The sequence below is a fragment of the Pongo abelii genome, chromosome 11 (assembly GCF_028885655.2).
Source record: "Pongo abelii isolate AG06213 chromosome 11, NHGRI_mPonAbe1-v2.0_pri, whole genome shotgun sequence".
Classification (NCBI taxonomy): Eukaryota; Metazoa; Chordata; class Mammalia; order Primates; family Hominidae; genus Pongo; species Pongo abelii.
Genome location: NC_071996.2, coordinates 63,369,732 through 63,388,293, shown reverse-complemented (window position 1 = coordinate 63,388,293; position 18,562 = coordinate 63,369,732).

The window sequence follows — 18,562 nt, the reverse complement described above, 5'->3', positions numbered from 1 at the left end:
TTGGTAGACAGAGTAAAGCAGATTGCCCTCTCTAATGTGGGTGGGCCTTCTCCAATTAGTTGAATCTCTGAACTGAACAAAACTGCTGAACCTCCTTTAAGTAGAAGAGAGTTCTTCCTGCTTGACTGCCTTCAAACTGAGATACTGGCTTTTATCTTGCCTTTGGACTTAAACTGAAACATCAGGTTTTCCTGGATCTCAAGCCTGCTGGCCTTTAGACTGGAACAAAACCATCGGCTCTTCTGGGTCTCTACCTTGCCAACTCACCCTGCAGACCCTGAGACTTGCCAGCCTCCATATTTTCATGAGCCAATTCCCTTCTATTTCAATGTACATATAGAAAGAGATTATAGAAACTAACACAAGAACAGAAAAGCAAACACCACATGTTCTCACTCATAGGTGGGAGTTGAACAATGAGAACATATGGACACAGGGAGGGGAACATCACACACCAGGGACTGTCAGGGGGTGGGGGTAGGGGAGGGATAGCATTAGGAGAAATACCTAATGTAGATGCAGGTTGATGGGTGCAGCAAACCACGATGCAGCCTTGACATAGGTATACATAGTGTATATTTATCTAACAAACCTGCATGTTCTGCCCATGTATCTCAGAACTTCAAGTATAATAAAAAAAAAAAAAAAGAAAATACTTCCAACAAGAACAAAAAAGAAAATGTGGTATGTGTACACTATGGAGCACTGTGCAGCCACAAAAAAAAGAGCAAAATCATGTCACTTGTAGCAATATGGATGAAGCTGGAGGCCATTATCCTAAGTAAACTAACTCAAACAAACAAACAAACAAAAAGAGATTATAGAGAACACACATCACACATGTCCTCTTGGTTCTGTTTCTCTGAAGAACCCTAATATACCTGCCTTGAAATAAAAGAAATATAATCAATAGCAGACCCACTTGCTTTAAGCTGATGATGTCCCAACTTTTGTCTACATCTAGAGATTGAGTACATACAAATCTGAGAATTCTCCAGGAAGTTGCTAGTTCTCTTAAGCCTGCCCACACCTCTGTGAATAGTCTTTCCTTAGTCCCTTTATTTAAACCACTGGGGTAAATTCTTCTGGGCCATGATACATTTCACTCTGGAATTCAATGTCATAGTTGAAAATAATAAGGTATATATGAATATCCCATCAAAGTAAAATCACAAAGACAAAGGCGTTGTTTCCACTTAAAATGTAAAAAGTAGTCACAAGAGAATTTTACTTCCATCCAAATATTTAAAATGCCTAAAAAAGTCAAATAATTTACAAAATCATAACTTTTCTGAAAGCTGTCAAAGGGCTGAGATCTTGGAGGCAGGGCACATGCATCATTTCATCTTTGGTAAAGCATAGGAGGAAGAGGTAACTGACACAGAGGTGAGTAAGAAATTGGCTAGAAATTTTAGGAATCCCTAAAGCTGAATGTGGGCCAATGTATCAATTTAAAGTACCTGAAAGCCCAGACACAAGAAGAGCTCGCAGTTTCTGTTTTCCAAGAGCATGTGAGAAAGACTGGGAGTAAGGAAAAAGCCTGGAGACAGCCCTCTTCAGGGACACAGGTTTGCAGGATATGCGTGACTGCCACTGGGAAAGACTCATTAAGGACTGCACAGTTCTCTGTATCCTTCTTTCATGTGAAGCAAAAGCCTTAAGTCACTGGGTCTGGGCAGCCACATCTCTCACCTCCAAGGCCTCTGCAGGACAGACAGAAATAAAACCTATCTGCTTCTAGGGGTAGGGTAGGATACTCTTCTTTTCAACTTGAATAGCCAGGCAAAGAACCATTGCTGTGGAGAAAAGGTAGAAGAAAGAGTTTCTTGCTTCTGACAGAGTGCAGAAACAAACCAACAAACCCCCTTTAAAAGTCCAAAATTCTGAATAAAACAAAGCAGAAATCTTCTATTGCTTGAAAAGGGGCAGGAAACTCTCGGCTTCCCAAGATACACTACAGATACAAGGCAAGATTTGGCAGCCAAAGGGTGTGGCGGGGGAGTGGTAGAAACACGGAGAAGGCTTAACCCCTCAATCCCTGGCAGCCTGGCCTTAATTTAGAGGCTGACCAACAGAAGCTGAAATTTACCCTATTGACCACACTGTAAGCCTAGTATTGAGTAATGAGCAGCAACAGTCTATGGCGGAGAGACAAGAACGTGGAAAGGGACCCTCTTCTGTGGTGCAGGCATGCAAAGACTGCTGAAAGCTAAGGGCGGAGCAAAAACATTGAGAAAAACCCTCTAGCAGCCAAGGCCCCACACTAAGCACAAGATATCAGTGGCCCATTGCAGAAGGTATTTGAAGCCTATGGTAAACTGAGAATAACAATTGTCACAGTAAGACCCAAACGAACTCAACCAGTCACTTGATTGATTCAATTCTCACGTTAAAAGTCTGACAGGATGAAAAGTGGACACTTTTAGAAATAAATACTATTTACTTTAGTCTCTATTGTCCTTTTACAAATAACATCCAGCATTCAATCAACAATTACAAGACCCATAAAACAACAACAACAACAACAAAAAGACTCATTGTCAACAGATAAAGTGATTAACAGAACCATATTCAGAGAGAGCCCAGATGTTGTGCTACTTATTAGACAGGAAACTTAAAATAACTATAATTAACATTAAGAGATCTATTGAAAAAGGTGGACAATATACATATACAGATGAAGAATTTCAGCAGAGAGATTAGACTATATAAAATGTTAAATGAAAATGCTAGAAATAAGAAGCATATCAGAGATGAAGAATTCCTTTAATTAGCTTAAAAATAGATTGAACACAGCTGAGGAAAGTATTATTGAACTTAAAGGTAGGTCAATAGAAATTACCAAAAATGAAATATGAAGAGATATAAGAGTGAAAAAATACAGATGAGAGCATTTAAGAGCTCAAGGATAATACCAAATAGTCTAACATATATGTAATTTGAATTCTAGAAGAAGAAAGACAGAACAGACCAACAGATGCATTTGAAGAGATAACAATTAAGAACTTTCCAAAATAATAATAAGACAACAAATCACAGATCCAGGAACCCATGGCAGGATAAAGTAAACACACACACACACAGACACACATCCACCCACACCCCTCTAGACACATCATAGTCAAACTGCTGAAAACCGAAGATAAAGAAAAAAATCTTTAGGGCAACCAAAAAGAAAAGGAGAAATTACATACAGAGGAACAAAGAATTACATCAGACGTCTTGTCAGTAAATCTGCAAGCCAGAAGACATGGAGGAACATCTATAAAATATTGAAGAAAAATTGCAAACCCAAAGTTCTATACCTAGCAAAAATATCTTTCAAAAATGAAGGTAAGATAAGAATTTTTTTTTCAGATAGACAAAAGTGAAGGAAAGTCACTGCCAGAAGCAAGAAATATCATAGGAATTTATTTAGGTAGAATGAAAACTTTACTAGTTGGAAAGCTGAATCTGCATAAAGAAGTGAAGAGTGAAAAAACCTGGGGAGTTGGGCATGGTGGCTCACTCCTATAATCCCAGCACTTTGGGAGGCCAAAGCAGGAGGATCGCTTGAGCCCAGGAGTCCAAGACCAGCCTGGGCAATAGGGACATCCCATTTCTACAAAAAAGTTTAAAAATTAGCTGGGTATGGTGGCACATGCCTGAGGTTCCAGCTACTCAAGAGGCTCAGATGAGAGGATCACTTGAGTCTAGGAGATTGAGGCTGCAGTGAGCTATGATTATGCCACTGCACTCCAGACTAGGCGAAAGAGCAAGACCCAGTCTCAAAAAAGGTTTTGGATTTGGATCTACATAAAGAAATACAGGGTTAAAAAAAAAGGCAGGGTAAAAATAACAGTGAAAATAAAAGACATATCTTAATTTTAATCACCTTAGAAGATAATTGTCTAAAGCATGCATAACACAATTTTTCTTAAAGGACCAGAGAGTAAATATTTTATACTTGAGGGCTATATAGTCTCTGTTGTAACTACACTTCTTTGCTGCTGTAGCGTGAAAACAAAGACAATATGTAAACAAGTAGGTGAGCTGTAAACCAATAAATTGTATTTATAGAAACAGGTGACTGGCTCACATAATTTGCTAACATCTTTTCTAAAGCAAAATTTGTAACAATGTATTATATGGTTATAACCTGTATAAAATATATAACCAAAATAGTATGAAAGATGGAAAGGAGGAAAAGAATGTACAGTGTCGTAAGTTTCTAATACTATACTAGAAATTGTATAAAATTATTTAAAGGTAAACTGTGATAAGTTATTAATAAAAATGTATATTGTAAACTGCACAATAACTACCAGAAAAGAGGTATAGTTCGTAAGTCAATAATGTAAATAAAATGGAATCATAAAAATCTTTATCCAAAAGAAGGCAGGAAAAGAGAGAAAAATGAACAAAGAACAGATAAGACAAATAACTGACAAGTTTACAGATTTAAATCCAATCACACCCATAGTGACATTAGCTATAAATGGTCTAAATATCCCAATTAAAGACAGAGATTGTCAGATTATATATTAAAGGAAGATCCAACTCTATGCTGTCTACAATAAATATACTTTGAAAACAAAGATGTAGAAACACTAAAAATAAAAATGATGGAGCAAGTTATATCATTGTAATCCTAATCAGAAGAAAGAGCTAGCATACCTATATTAATATCAGATAATGTAGACATCAAAGCAATGGATATTACCAGGGAAAATCACATGTTTTTGAGTGAAGAAAACTCATACAATCTAACATTTCTGTTAAAAAAAAATTCAATCATACACCACAAAACTCCATATTGCCATAGGACCATTTATGTGTGTATAAAATGCACAAGCTGAACTGGTAATAATAATGACCATTATGGAGGTGCGGGAGATAAAATAGTAAGTATGAGACTCAACCTCCTCATTTTGGAAATTTGGGATTAAGAGAAGAAAGTGGAAGCTCTTTAGTAAGCATGGCATAGCAGGAGAAATTCTTCTGCTTATAAAAATCAAAGGCAGTAAGCGTAAGGAAACAGTAACAGTAATGTGGTAAAGGCAACTTAAGTTTCTTTTATTAAAATTTTGTTACCAAAATTTTCAGCTCTTCAGGTCCAAGTTTCAAAAATGGTTCTGGAAAGTGCCAAGATAACGAACATAGCAACAAGAGCAACAAAAACAGTTAAGATAGAGACAAAGTCAAAAACTTTTCTTAAAAAACACAAAATTTATATATATTATAAATACATATTATATATATATTAGATATATAAATATATATAATTATGTATATATATTTTTTACAGCAAGAACCATATTCCAAGCATGCAACAAAATGAACAGTCAGTCAGGCATGGTGGCTCATGCTTGCAGTCCCAGTACTTTGGGAGGCCATTGCAGGAGGATCGCTTCAGGCCAGGAGTTCAAGACCAGTTTGGTCAACACAGAGAGACCCTTGTCTCTACAAAAAAAAATGGAAAATTAACGAGGTGTAGTGATGTGCCCCTGTAGTCCTAGCTACTCAGGAGGCTAAGGCGGGAGGATTGTTTGAGCCCAGGAGGTCAAGGCTGCAGTGAGCCATAATCATGCCACTGCACTCCAGTCTGGGCAACAGAGCAAGATCCTGCCTCAAAAATAAATAAGTAAATAATAAAATAAAATAAAATAAATGAACAGTCAAGAAAGACAAATACTGAAAAAGATTAAAACTATCATGCTATGATTTGGTAATCTTCTTGCATAAAAAAAAGAAATGCTCTGGTTGGCTAGGAATATCTAAACAAGACCATCTTCTTTTATGTATACTCTAGAAAAATAACTTCCATTTATGTAGTACTTCTATGGATCCTTAGGAGAATAAGTATGTCAATTTTTCTAATAAAGGGAACTGATACTGTGATAAATTAGTAAGTTGTATAATGTAACACAGCTAGTGAATACAGAGATCTGGGTTGAAACCCAACTTGATGTGCCTCAAAGCCCATTTTCTCTCCTCCGCTTAACATTTTTAAAGTGGCCTCTTGTTACAGTTATACTGATGTTCATGCCTTACCTCAAGATTCTAATTCAATTGGTCTGGGGTGGAGCCCTTTCTAGGTATTTTTTTTACAAAGTCCCTCACATGGTGTTCACATATAGGCTGGGTGAGAACCATTGTTCTACATGTGCTGACACTCAAAACCCAATAAATATGGAGAAAGTGACAATAATAATATGGGCGGGAAACATTCACATATGGAAATATATTATTGAAGAATCAATGAAATAACTCAGTTTGATCAGTGAAAATACCTGTTTTGAGCTGAAGGGTTTTCTTCATTCAGAGCTTATGCATTCAGTTAATCAGAAAAGTTTCTCTTGTCGATAAAGATGGTGTTACAGCTTATGTAACAGGAAGTTTAATCATCACACTCTAATGGCTTCTTTGGCCTAATAGGACAGTAATGATTAAAGGTCAATCTAACACTTGCTATGGATTTTTCATCAAAGGTTGTCAATGAATACCATTAAGTCCAACAAGAACAGGGCTTCTTGTGTAATATTCAGTTCAGATTAGGAATTTGACCCTTATAAAAGCTTAAGAATAGCACATAGGCACTATTTACTGAGACCTTACTCTATGGCAGACAACTGTATTAAGAATTTTAGAAATGACTTTGTTTAATCTTCTAGCATCTCTGTGAAATAGTAGTATTACCTTTATTTACAGATGAGAAACTTGTATTCAGAGTTCATACAACTTGCTCAGTTTTATAGCTAGAAGAGGAAACCAGTATTCAAACTGAGGTCAATTTGACTTGAAAACCAGTGCTTTTAATCTTGGTTTTATACTGCAGAAATATGAAACATAATATCGGGATAATCATAATCTCTCAATGAAGTTTAAAATATGAGAATATTTGAACATCATCCCGCTTGGCCTGCCCTAGCTCCATCTAGCTGCAAGAGCTAAGCTTTCCATGTCTGTGAGAATCCATCTGGCAAGTGAGGTCTGGGTTGGTTTGCTGCCCAGGGCCAGAATTCCCAGGTGAGTCCCTGGGCTGCTGCTCCCTGGACCCCAGCATCAACCCCACACAGACCCCTGGAATGCTGTGCGATGCCCCTTAGTGAGTGTGAGTGCAGAGCTGGGGCAGGAACTCTAGCGGGCCTGCGTTTCCTCCCAGCCCCCACCACCCCCTCCCCGACTGATTCCAATATTTTGTGTATTGATGTGAGGTCAGGCTTCACTAGGGGTAACTACAGCCCATAGGTGCTGTGAATTGTGTTTCTCAGGAGGCATCCAGCCCCAGTCCGTGTAGGTTTGACAAACCCATCTAACCCATCTCTCCCACAGATCTATTAGAAAACGCCAGCATGCTTAGGTTGGCAGATGAAATACAAGATTGCTAGTTAGGTTTGAATTGCACATAAATGAGAATGATTTTTTCAGTTTATGTCCCAACTATTATGTGGGACACACTTATACTAGAATTGTTTATTATTTACCTGAAATTCAAATTTAATTGGGCATCCTGTATTTTTATTCCCTAACCCTGGCAACCCTAGCATGCTCACTCACCAAAATTATGTAGGTCTGAACATCAATGTGGAAAAAAGAAGAAAAATCCAACTTCTTGTCATAATGGAATACATATAATAAAGGTTCCAATAGAAAACTTTAAAAGAGTTTTCTTGCTTCAGTGTCACACTTTCATAAGCATCAGTGAAAATTGGCTTAATTATCTTGATGTGATGAAACATGCCACAATTTGTCTTTCTCCTTTATATCCTGATGACATTCATAGTAAAATTGCTTTACTATATACCAAAAATGTTTTTCTTGTGCTTTTCTCTCTGACTGAAATTTCAGATGAGTTTTCCTTTAAAAAAAAAACAAACAAAAAAACCCTATTATACCTAGAACTAGATGGTAAAGAAGAAAAGTCCTTGACAGTGACATTGTCAAAATAAAATAATATTTATGATAATGTAAAATAATAGTGAAATTTATTGTCTAGAAATGCCAAGAGATTTTTGAATGTTTTATTAATCCTTACAAGACTCCTTTGAGGGGATGATCATTGTCTGGATTTTACAGATAGAAAAATTTAAGTACACAGAATTATCTTCTTTGTCCAAACTAGAAATTTGAGACACTGTGTGTAGGCCAAAATCTCCATACAGCCTCCCTGTCCCAACCACTTTGCTCATGGCTCCCAGCTTCTGAAATCCTGGCCTAAGAGCCGTGAAACAGTTAAAGGAACCAATAATTAAAAACTGAAGAGAATTCTGATAAGTGATTTTAGAAAAGTGTCAAGGAGTATCCCAAATGTTTACCCATTCATCAAGTTCTTGAGGGGAGGAGGGAAAGAGGAAGAAGAGCATGTTCAGCACTTCCTCAAAGCGCGAATATAAAATGTGCCTGGCCCTCAAGTGACTCGTAAAAAATAAAATGAAATCTGATATATGTAAATGAGCTCTGGTTATTCAGACTGGATGAATCATGATTTGTTTTTCCCGACACTGTATTTCTCTATCTTTTACAGGGCCGCTAATGTACATATATTCAATATGGGAGATGGTTCCTAAATGTCATCCAAACATGCCTATTTGCTCTCATGGGATCTATGACTTTAATTAGTCCTCATGCCATTCGTCTTCAAGATCCCATCAAATAATTACTTAAACTGTGTGTGTGTGTGTGTGTGTGTGTGTGTGTGTGTGTGTGTGTCTGGTTTTCACCAGGCATGGAGCAGCATCACAGCCAGGGCCCTGTATGTGTGTCTGAGGTGGCAGGGCCACCTTGGAGAGCCAGTGGCCTTCATTCTGCTTGGTTAGGTGACAAGTGGTTCCAACATGCACCCTGTGTTTTATAATGTGGACATCTGACTATTTCTACTATTCTAAAGTGCAAATATCCCAAAGTTCATAAGTGGCACATACTGTTTCACAGTGAATTGAGCCTTTTATCAGGGAGGAAATGACCCAAATTGGCATGTCTGTAAACAGATTCCATCAATACAAGCCTTTTAATAAAGACAGCCTTTGGTGGTGCTGTTCAGGTAGGAGGGTGAATGGTAGGGAGGTGCACCCTAGACAATTTACTGGGTAAGCATGTGTCTCTGCAGCAGGATCCCTGCACGAGAATTACCGTTAGACCAAGTAAATCTAGAGATTAGTCTGGAGTCTCTTTTGTGCACTAAAATTCAGCACATTTTTTTCCAACCCTAAGCCCTTTCCTGAAAATGGGTTTCTAATATTATATCTGAATTCCTTATTCACTGAACCTACAAGGAACGTATGACGCAATGGAATTAAAAGATTAAACCTCAAGCCACTTGCGCTAAGTTTTTAAATGCCTTATGAAGAACAGTTTACATAGTAACTGAGTCTACAGTTGGAGTGAGCAGACTCAATTGCTTTTAGAGAGTCTTAGAAACTCAGGTGTTATGAGAATTCTCTTTGTTAACCATTTTCCTCCTGTAGTAATAGGCCCAGTGGCACTATAATTCCTCCTAATGCACACCATTGAATTTCACTTATGATTGTATGTATTTAGGTTGTGTTTTGGCTTCATCTTAAATATTACAAGGTGACCTCATGTGATCTGGACTTGGGGATTAGGTCCTCTTTAGATATCACATGCAGCTTCTTGAATAATCTCATCTAAAGGCTTATTAGAGCTGTATGCCAGCTCATTTGAAATGTATGCCAGCTTATTACTATAGATGAGAAAAAAGGGGGCCAAGAAAAGTTAGTAAAATAATAATAGTAGTAGTAATGGCTAGCATTTGCTGAGTACTTTCTACAGCCTAGAAAACAAATGCTTTTTCCTGCATTATCTCTTTCAGGCCTCAGAGTAGGCCTGTGAGTTCTATACTAATATCTTCCTCAGTGTGCGCTTTTGTGCCATATCTGTCTCCCCCATGGGAAGACATTGGTGTGGATTTCTTCCCTCTCTCTCCTACATCAGCAATAATTTAGCTGTCTATTAGATCATGCCCATCAGAAGGCTAACATTGTGTAAGCTCTTCCCTTTAAAAAGACAAAACAAAACGACATCAAAAAACAAAGCCTCCTCCTGACTCTACTTCCCATACAGACCACCATCCCATTTTTTGTTCCTTTTTGTAGAAAAAAATCTTGAAATAGTACTTAGCTCAATTTCTTTCCTTGCATTCTTTTTTAAAGAGACAGGGTCTGACTCTGTCACCCAGGCTGTAACAATTTTTAAAGGGTCAACATTTCTCTACTAAATCTGCCTTTCATTGCAAATTTATCAGCGCTGGTTCTTCACTGAGCAGAACCTATTTTAGCTTTCTACATTGTACTCCTACATTCAAACTTTTTTTTTTGCATACATTTTTCAGTCAGAAGATCATTTTGTTTCTTTTTTTTTAGAAATGGGGTCTCACTGTGTCACCCAAGCTGGAGTGCAGTGGTGCAATTATGGCTAACTCCAGCCCGAACTCCTGGGCTTAGGCAATCCTTCCTCCTCAGCCTCCTGAATAGCTGGGAAAACAGGTGTGCACCACCAGACCCAGCTAAGATTTTTTAAAAAATTAGTATTATTCATTCTCTGGCCTCAGCTTCCCAAAGTGCTGGGATTATAGGCATAAGCATCCTTACTCAGCCAATACATTGTTTTTCTTAAATAACTCCAATTAGAAGTTTGCCCGGCTACCTTGCCCAAGTGGCTCTTGTTCAGTTAGCCAGTAACCGCCATGCTACTAAATTCACTGGCCAATTTTCAGTACCTCATCCACTAGAAGCTTTTGACAAAACTACTTCCTCCTCCTTGAATCACTGTTTTCCCAGAACCACACTTTTGTGTTTCCTCCTACTTCCCTAGTCACCACTATTCCCCAGCTCCTCTTCATGTTGGAAGGCCCCAGGGCTCAATGTCAAGTCTTCTTGCTTTTCTATCCATGTATCATTCATTGCTGATCTCATCCAGACTCATGACTTTATGTAATCTTTATGCTTCATACTTTCTACGGGCTTCTCTAAATTTGCTGTCCACCATTTTCCACCCTGCTCTCTGGGAAGGCATAGCAACACATTTCCTTGGCCTTTAATTTTCGTCTGGGCTTGGCCCTTAAGGGCCCTGGGATGTGATAGGATGGTAGAAGGAAAGACAGATTGGAGTGTTTATTCTCTGTCAATTGCAACAGATTGGCTGCATTCCTCTACTGAATGTTACATTTCTTGTCAGGTCACCCTCCTTATAAAACCATCCTCTTCAGATCTGATGAGTGTTCCTTACCTTGCCTTTTTATACTAGGGATGTTAATAGCTCTAGACTACTCTACCATTCCTCATTGATTTCCTTAAGTCCCACCCACACCTTTGAAAATATTTCTTTTCTCAATTACTCAATTTGAATATACTCTTTATTTCCTGCCAGGACCTTGATGGAAATACAGTCTATATGCTGACACTCCCAAACTTATATCTCCAGTTTAGATCTCACTTCTATGAACAGCAGACTCCTATATTCGGCTGCCTCTTCCACATCTTTGTTATGTTCAAAACTAAACCCTACATTTTACTTCCAAATCTGTTCTACTCACAGCCTTCACCATTTAATCAATGACAACTCCATCTTTCAATTGTTCAGACTAAACATCTTGAATCATCCTTGACTCTTATTTTCTTTCAGCATCTCGTATAATACATCAGGAACTTTTTTAGGCTCTTTCTTGTAAATCTATCTAGAAGCTAACCAATTCTCACCGCCTCTCCTCCTACCAGCTTGGGCCAAGCTGCTGACGTTTCTTCCTTTCATTTACTGCAATAACCACTGCATTATTGGTAGAGATTTCTTATTTGTCTCCCTTCTTTACCCTTACTACCTATAGTTTATTCCAGAACACAGCATGTCACTCCTCTGCTCAAAACCCTGTGATGGATCCTGTATCACTCAGAGTGAAAGCTGAAGTTCTTCCAATCATCTACAAGACAATACTTGCAGTGATAACGTGATATACCACTGACCTTCTACTATCTTCCTCTCTCCGTTCCAGCCACATTGATTTGTTTGCTGTTCTAGACCATGCTTGGCATGCTTTCACTCTAGGAACTTTGATCCACTGTTCTCAGTCTTCGAATGCTCTTCCTTCTCATAATTATTTGGCTAACTTCTTCAACTCCTTCAAGTCTTTGCTCAAAAGTCCCCTTCAAAATGAGGCCTACTGTGACCATCCAAATTGAACTACAACCTTTCTTCCTGCCAGCACTCTCCATTTCCCTTCCTCTGCTCACACTTTTTCTTGCTGGAAACATGCATCATACACTAATGTTCTAGATTATTTATTTGTTTATTGTTTATGGTCTCCCTTCCCACCCCAGCCCCACTAGAACATAGACACCTCAAAGGTAAAGATCTTTGTTTTTTCACTCGTATGTTGCCAGTATCTAAAAGAGTGCTTGGTTCATAGTAGCAACTCAGAAGTTTTGTTATATTAGCCTCCCACAAATTTTGATGTTTTGGGTTCATTTTTATTAAACTACAATATTTTCTAATTCGCTTTGTGTCCTCTTCTTTGACCCATGAGTTATGTAGAAGTGCGTTGTTCAATTTTCAAGTACGTAGGGTTTTCCAGATAGCTTTCTGCTTTTGATTTCTGTTAAACTCTGTTGTGGTCATAGAACATAATTTATATGATTTTAATTTAAAAAATTTTTTGAGACCTTCTTTATGGCCTAGACTCTGCTCTGTCTTGGTGAATGTTTCATGTGCACTTGAAATGAGTGTGTATTCTGCTATTATTAGGTGAAGGGTCTTATATATGTCAGTGATGTCAAATTGATTGATAGTGTTTTCTTTTATATCTTTACTGATTTTCCTATCCCCTTGTTCTACTGCTTGCTGAGAGAGGGATGTTAAAGTCTCCAACTAGTATTGTGAATTTGTTCATTTCTTCTTTCAATCCTATCTGTTGCTTCATGTATTTGACTTTTTGTTGACAGATACATAAACATTTTTGTATTTTTATGACTTTTGAGTAATGGACCCATTATAATGTAATGTCCCTTTTTACTTTTGGTAGTATTACTTGTTGTAAAATCTAATTTATCTGAGATTAATTAACATAACCACTTCAGTTTTTTTAAAACTAGGTTTGCATGGTATATCTTTTTTCATCCTTTTACTTTTAACATACATATGTCTTTACATATTTAAAGTGGATTTCTTAAAGATAGCGTATAGTTGGGTATTGTTTTTAATTCAATCTGACAATCTCTACCTTCCAATAGGGGCATTTAGATTATTTATATTTAACCTAATTACTGATACGGTTGGATTTAAGTTTACCAACTTTCAAGTTATTTGTCTCATTTCTTTTTCCTTTTGTGTCTTTTAAAAATATTTTAATATTTTAATAATTCCATTTTATCTCCACTTTTTAATTTTTCTAGTGATTGCTTTAGGGTTTAAAATAAGCACCTTTAAGTTACCACAGTCTACTTCCAGACATTATTATACAACTTCTCCTATAGTGTAAGAACCTTGAAACATTGTATATGCTTTTCCCACTCTCATTTATTTCCTCCTCCCATGTTATTGTTGCTACACATTTTACTTCTGCATGTAACCCCAGCATATGTAGTTAGTATTTTGCTTTAGATCAGGGGGCATAAAAGTATGACCTGCAAGCCAAATCCTGCCCATGGCCTGTTTTTATACAGTCTGTGAGCTAAGAATGGCTTTTATATTTGTAAATGGTTGTATAAACAACAACAAGAACAAGGAAGAATATATAATGGAGACATTATATGGCTCAAAAAGCTCAAATATTATCTGGCCATTTACAGAAAAGCTTTTTCAGTCTCCATCTTAATTTCCTTTTACAGATATTAAAATCAATAAAATTATCTTTATATATACTCTTATTTTTATAATTTATAAGAGTCTTCATTTCTTTAATGTAGATGCAACTATACAAAAGAAGCATACTCTCTTTTCTGGTGAACTTGAACCCAGAGGATATGAGCCTGGAGTTGCAGAGGTCTTGATAAAGGGCTTCAGGATGAGGCCAACAGAGCTGAAGGCAAGAACCACAGACTAGGAAGAACAGGTCACATCCCTTTTTTCGGGAGCCAGCGCTACCTTGGATTTTCCATTACATGAACCAAGAAATTCTCATTTTTGTTCGCTATTTTGAGTTAAAATGTCTGTCACTTGTACCCAAAAGATTCCTTTCTGACCAATATATTGACTTAGGAAAGGCTCTCTAGAAGCCAAAGTAATGAAAAACAAAAGTGTTCACCTGAAACTTTAATGTCCAGAGCCTATTACTAGCTGCTTGACTGAAGAAGTGAAGTTAGACAGAGTACCCTGGAAACTAACTTTAGGGCATTAAAACAATTTTTAAAAGTAAACTTTTAATTTTGGAATAATTCTACGTTTACAAAAAGCTGCAAAGACATTACAGAGAGTTTTCAGATACCCTTTCCTGTTTTCCTCTACTGTGAATGTCCCACACAACCAAGATGCATTTGCCAAAACAGTGATACATTTCTATTAACTAAACTACAGATTTTATTTGTATTTCACAACTTTTCTCACTAATGTATGCCATCTCCCTGTTCCAGTATCCCGTCTAGGATATCACATTGCATTTAATTGTTACATGTACTTAATCTCCTCTGATCTGTGGCAGTTTCTCCACTATCTCTTGTTTTTCATGACCTTGACAGTTTTGAAAGATACTGGTTATGTATTTTGCAGGATGCCCTTTAATTTGAGTTTGCTATTTTCCTCATGATTAGAGATGATGGGTTTTGGAGAAGAATGCCACAGAGGTGAAGTCAGGCAATATTTTAACAGAGTTCATTATATGATGAGATGCATTAACTCAATGCATCATGCGTTATATGCATTATAGATAACATATAATTATAGATAGCACATAAATCAATGCATCATGCATTGAGTTAAGGAGGCCTCTGATGTGGGACGTGGTGGTACATGGGGGTCCTCAGTGTTTGCCATTGTTCAGAATCATAGTGCATTGAATACTAAGCATGGCACTCTTTGCATTTCAAGGAGAAAAGCATGCATAGTGATTTCCTGTGAATCTCTCTATGACCATGATAAATTTAAATGAGTTTTTACTTTCTGAAAATTCAAGCCACAGAGATACTAATCCATTTCAATAACTTAAAGCCTGTACTTCTTACTTTAATAAGAGAGGCACCTTTATTTTGCGGGGACTTTTCTGCTCTATGAGTCCTGTGACTAGATTTATGCCTCTGCCTTCAGATGATTTTCATAAAATGCTTCAATAGTCATGACTTTTTTTTCTTTTTCACACACATATGCCCCCCACACACTGTTATCAAAGGGTTATCGTTAGTCTCCAACCTATGAAGGTTTGACTTATGATTTTTTAGCTTTACAATGGTGCTAAGTGATACTCATTTAGTAGAAACCATACTTCAAATTTTGAATTTTGATCTTTTCCTGAGCTAGCAATATGCAGTACAATACAATCTTGTGATGCTGGGGGCAGGGGCAGCGAGCCACATCTCCCATCCAGCCACGATATCATGAGAGTAAACAACCAATACCCCTACAGTGGACTGTGTTGCCAGATGACTTTGCCCAGCTGTAGGCTAGTGTAAGTGTTCTGAGTACGTGTAAGGTAGGCTAAGCTAAGCTGTGATGTTCAGTAGGTTAGGTGTATTAAATGTATTTTTGACTTATAATACTTTACATTTATAAGGGGTTTATCAGGACATAACCCCATTGTAAGTCAAGGAGCATCTGTACATTGCTTCAAACAGAAATACATTATTAAATTGACTCGCTGTATTACCAGGAAACAGTAACTAGATCGTCCATTTCCTCCTCTCTATTAATCCATCAATGTGGTAGTTACTGAATATTCACTGGGCAGAACACTGGGAAAAATCAGTAGAAGAGAAACCAAAGGATGCAGCCCTCATCCAAAATGGCCTCATGTTTTAACACAGACATTTGTCATTCGATTGTCCAAATTAGGTCATACATGTGAAACATTGTAAGGTATTATGTAACAAAGTTGACCATTTAACTTTCAAATGAATTCTCCTGCTGTAGACTCATTAAAAAAGACAACACACAACATGCTCTGTATCCCATCATAGCATACGTTGTTGGTTATTTTTGTTGTTTTTTAATGAGTCTGCAGCCCATTCAGCCTTTACTCCTGAAGTATAGTGAATTTCCCTTAACTCCAGTTGGGAGTAATTGCATTTTTTTGTTTGGTTTGAACAACATTTTGAAATATTTTGAATCAGTTAATATTTTGAAGTTTGAGGGAATTCCCTTAAACTGTGTATTCTTGGCTTCTTGTTGAATCCAAAGACTTGGTATCGTTGTGGGGGTGCTGCCCCGTGTAGACAGGGTATGTAGTTCCTAACTTGTCTGTTTTAATCCTAGCTAGCTTCACTCATCTGCTGTCCTGTTTGCTCAATAGAAATTACAACTCCTGCTCTAGAGATAATTAAGATGAATTGTCTGGAAGGCCAGATGAAATGGAAGTTTTGTGCTTTCAGAGTAAGGAAGGGAGTGATTTAACCCCAATGGAATGGCACCCCGTCCCCCCCCCCACCCCCGCCAGGAATGGAATAAGGACAAAGGGAGGGTAGCAAAATGTCTTCTGGAAGGTCGTCTAAGGCAGCAAGATGTGGAAGGGGTAGGAGCCTGTGAGACCTGTGATACTAACTGCTCTGCCTTGGTGAGAGTCTCTAGTGACTGAGGTTGCCATACGGAACTGAAGCCACCACAGAGCGGCCATCTTTTTCCAGCCCTCAGTGGCCTCTGCAAAGCACAATGGCAGCATCAACCTTCAAAACCTGAGGTCCAGGCCTGCTCCTATATTTTCTAGGACCTCATGTGCCCAAGAGAGTGGGAGGAAGTCCCAAAAAAGTACTGATGCTGGAACTGGATCTCTTGCCAATTTTGGTAGGCAGAGAATTGGAGTTAGATTTGATTAGATTTAGAAAAGCAAAGAAATGCAACATTACCTTCATCCCAGGTTTTGGAACAACGTATTATTGTGAATAACAATTAAATGTTGCTTTTTCTTCAAAAGGGCCTAAGCTGATTTTATAAGACACACAGACATATAGTAAGATGATAGTAATTGAGTTGATTAGGTTCAACTACATATGCGATTAAGCTCATCCTCAAGAATAAATGCCTGAACTAGATGGTCTTCAAACTCTCTCTCTTGGTTCTGAAATACAATATTGGTAACCTTAGGAAATATTCAGAATATAAATGGTGAATGGAGGTTGAATTATATAGGCTGGCAGGTGAAATAATTTAGCAACCAGGACTACAAGATTGGAGAAGCTGATATCTATATTCATTGTGAAGCCACTGTCACTTAGACAAATACATCCATGGCAAAGATTTAAATTTAATGAAAAATGTGTTTCTTAAACTAAAATTGACAGTTTAGTACGTTAGAATTTACTACAGGGCTCTTTACAACTGTGAGTAATTTTATTTCTTTCTAACATGATAAGCAGGTTTGCTTTCTGAGCTCAGGACTCATGGTACAATTGCTTAATGACATTTCCCTTGCCAAGTTCCACCCTTGGAGAAATCTGACAAGACACTTAAGATTCATGTGATCAAAATGTTTCAAAAACCTCCACTCCTTCCAAAGTTCCCTTTTCTCTATTTCCCCTTACTAAATTACCTTAACTGGATGCCTGGGAGCCACAATACGTCATCATAATCTCACATCAAGTTGGTGGTCATATCCTACGGATTCTATGTCTTTAACTTCAAGGTCATTAAGAGTTGGGAGCTGGGAGGCCCTCTACCCCCAGCTGCTCCTTATTCCAGAAATTCATTATCTCTGGCCTGAACCATTGCAGCAGTCTCTTAATTAAATGTAAGCCCTTCTACCGTCTGCATATTGACACCTGAATAACTTTTTATAATTCATTTTAAAATGCATTGATACAGTCCCTTTTTGGAGACAGTTTAGTGGTGTCTTACTCAGCTGAATATAAGTCTTAGCATATGATCCAAAAACTGTGCTCTTAGTATTTATCCAACTGCTTTGAAAACATATGTTAACATAAAAACCTGCATAAAAATGTTTATAGTTTCATTCACAGTCACCAAAAACTGGAAGCAACCAAGATATCCCTCAACAGTGAATAGAGAAAATGTGACACATTCACACAACAAAGTATTATTCAACAATAAAAAGGAATTTTTTTTTTTTTTGGAGACAGGGTCTTGTTCTGTCACCCAGGCTGGAATGCAGTGATACAATCTTGACTCACTGCAACCTCCACCTCCCAGGTTCAAGCGATTCTCCCACTTTAACCTCCCAAGTAGCTTGGATTACAGGCATGCACCACCATGCCCAGCTAATTTTTGTATTTTCGGTAGAGATGGGGTTTGCCATATTGGCCAAGCTGTTCTCAAACTCCTGGCCTTAAGTGATCTGCCTGCCCCAGTCTCCCTAAGTGTTGGGATAACAGGCATGAGCCACGGTGCCTGGCCAGGAATGAACTCTTAAGCCATGCAAAGACAGGATGAATTTCAAACACATTTGGTTAAGTGAAAGAAGCCACTCTGAAAAGGT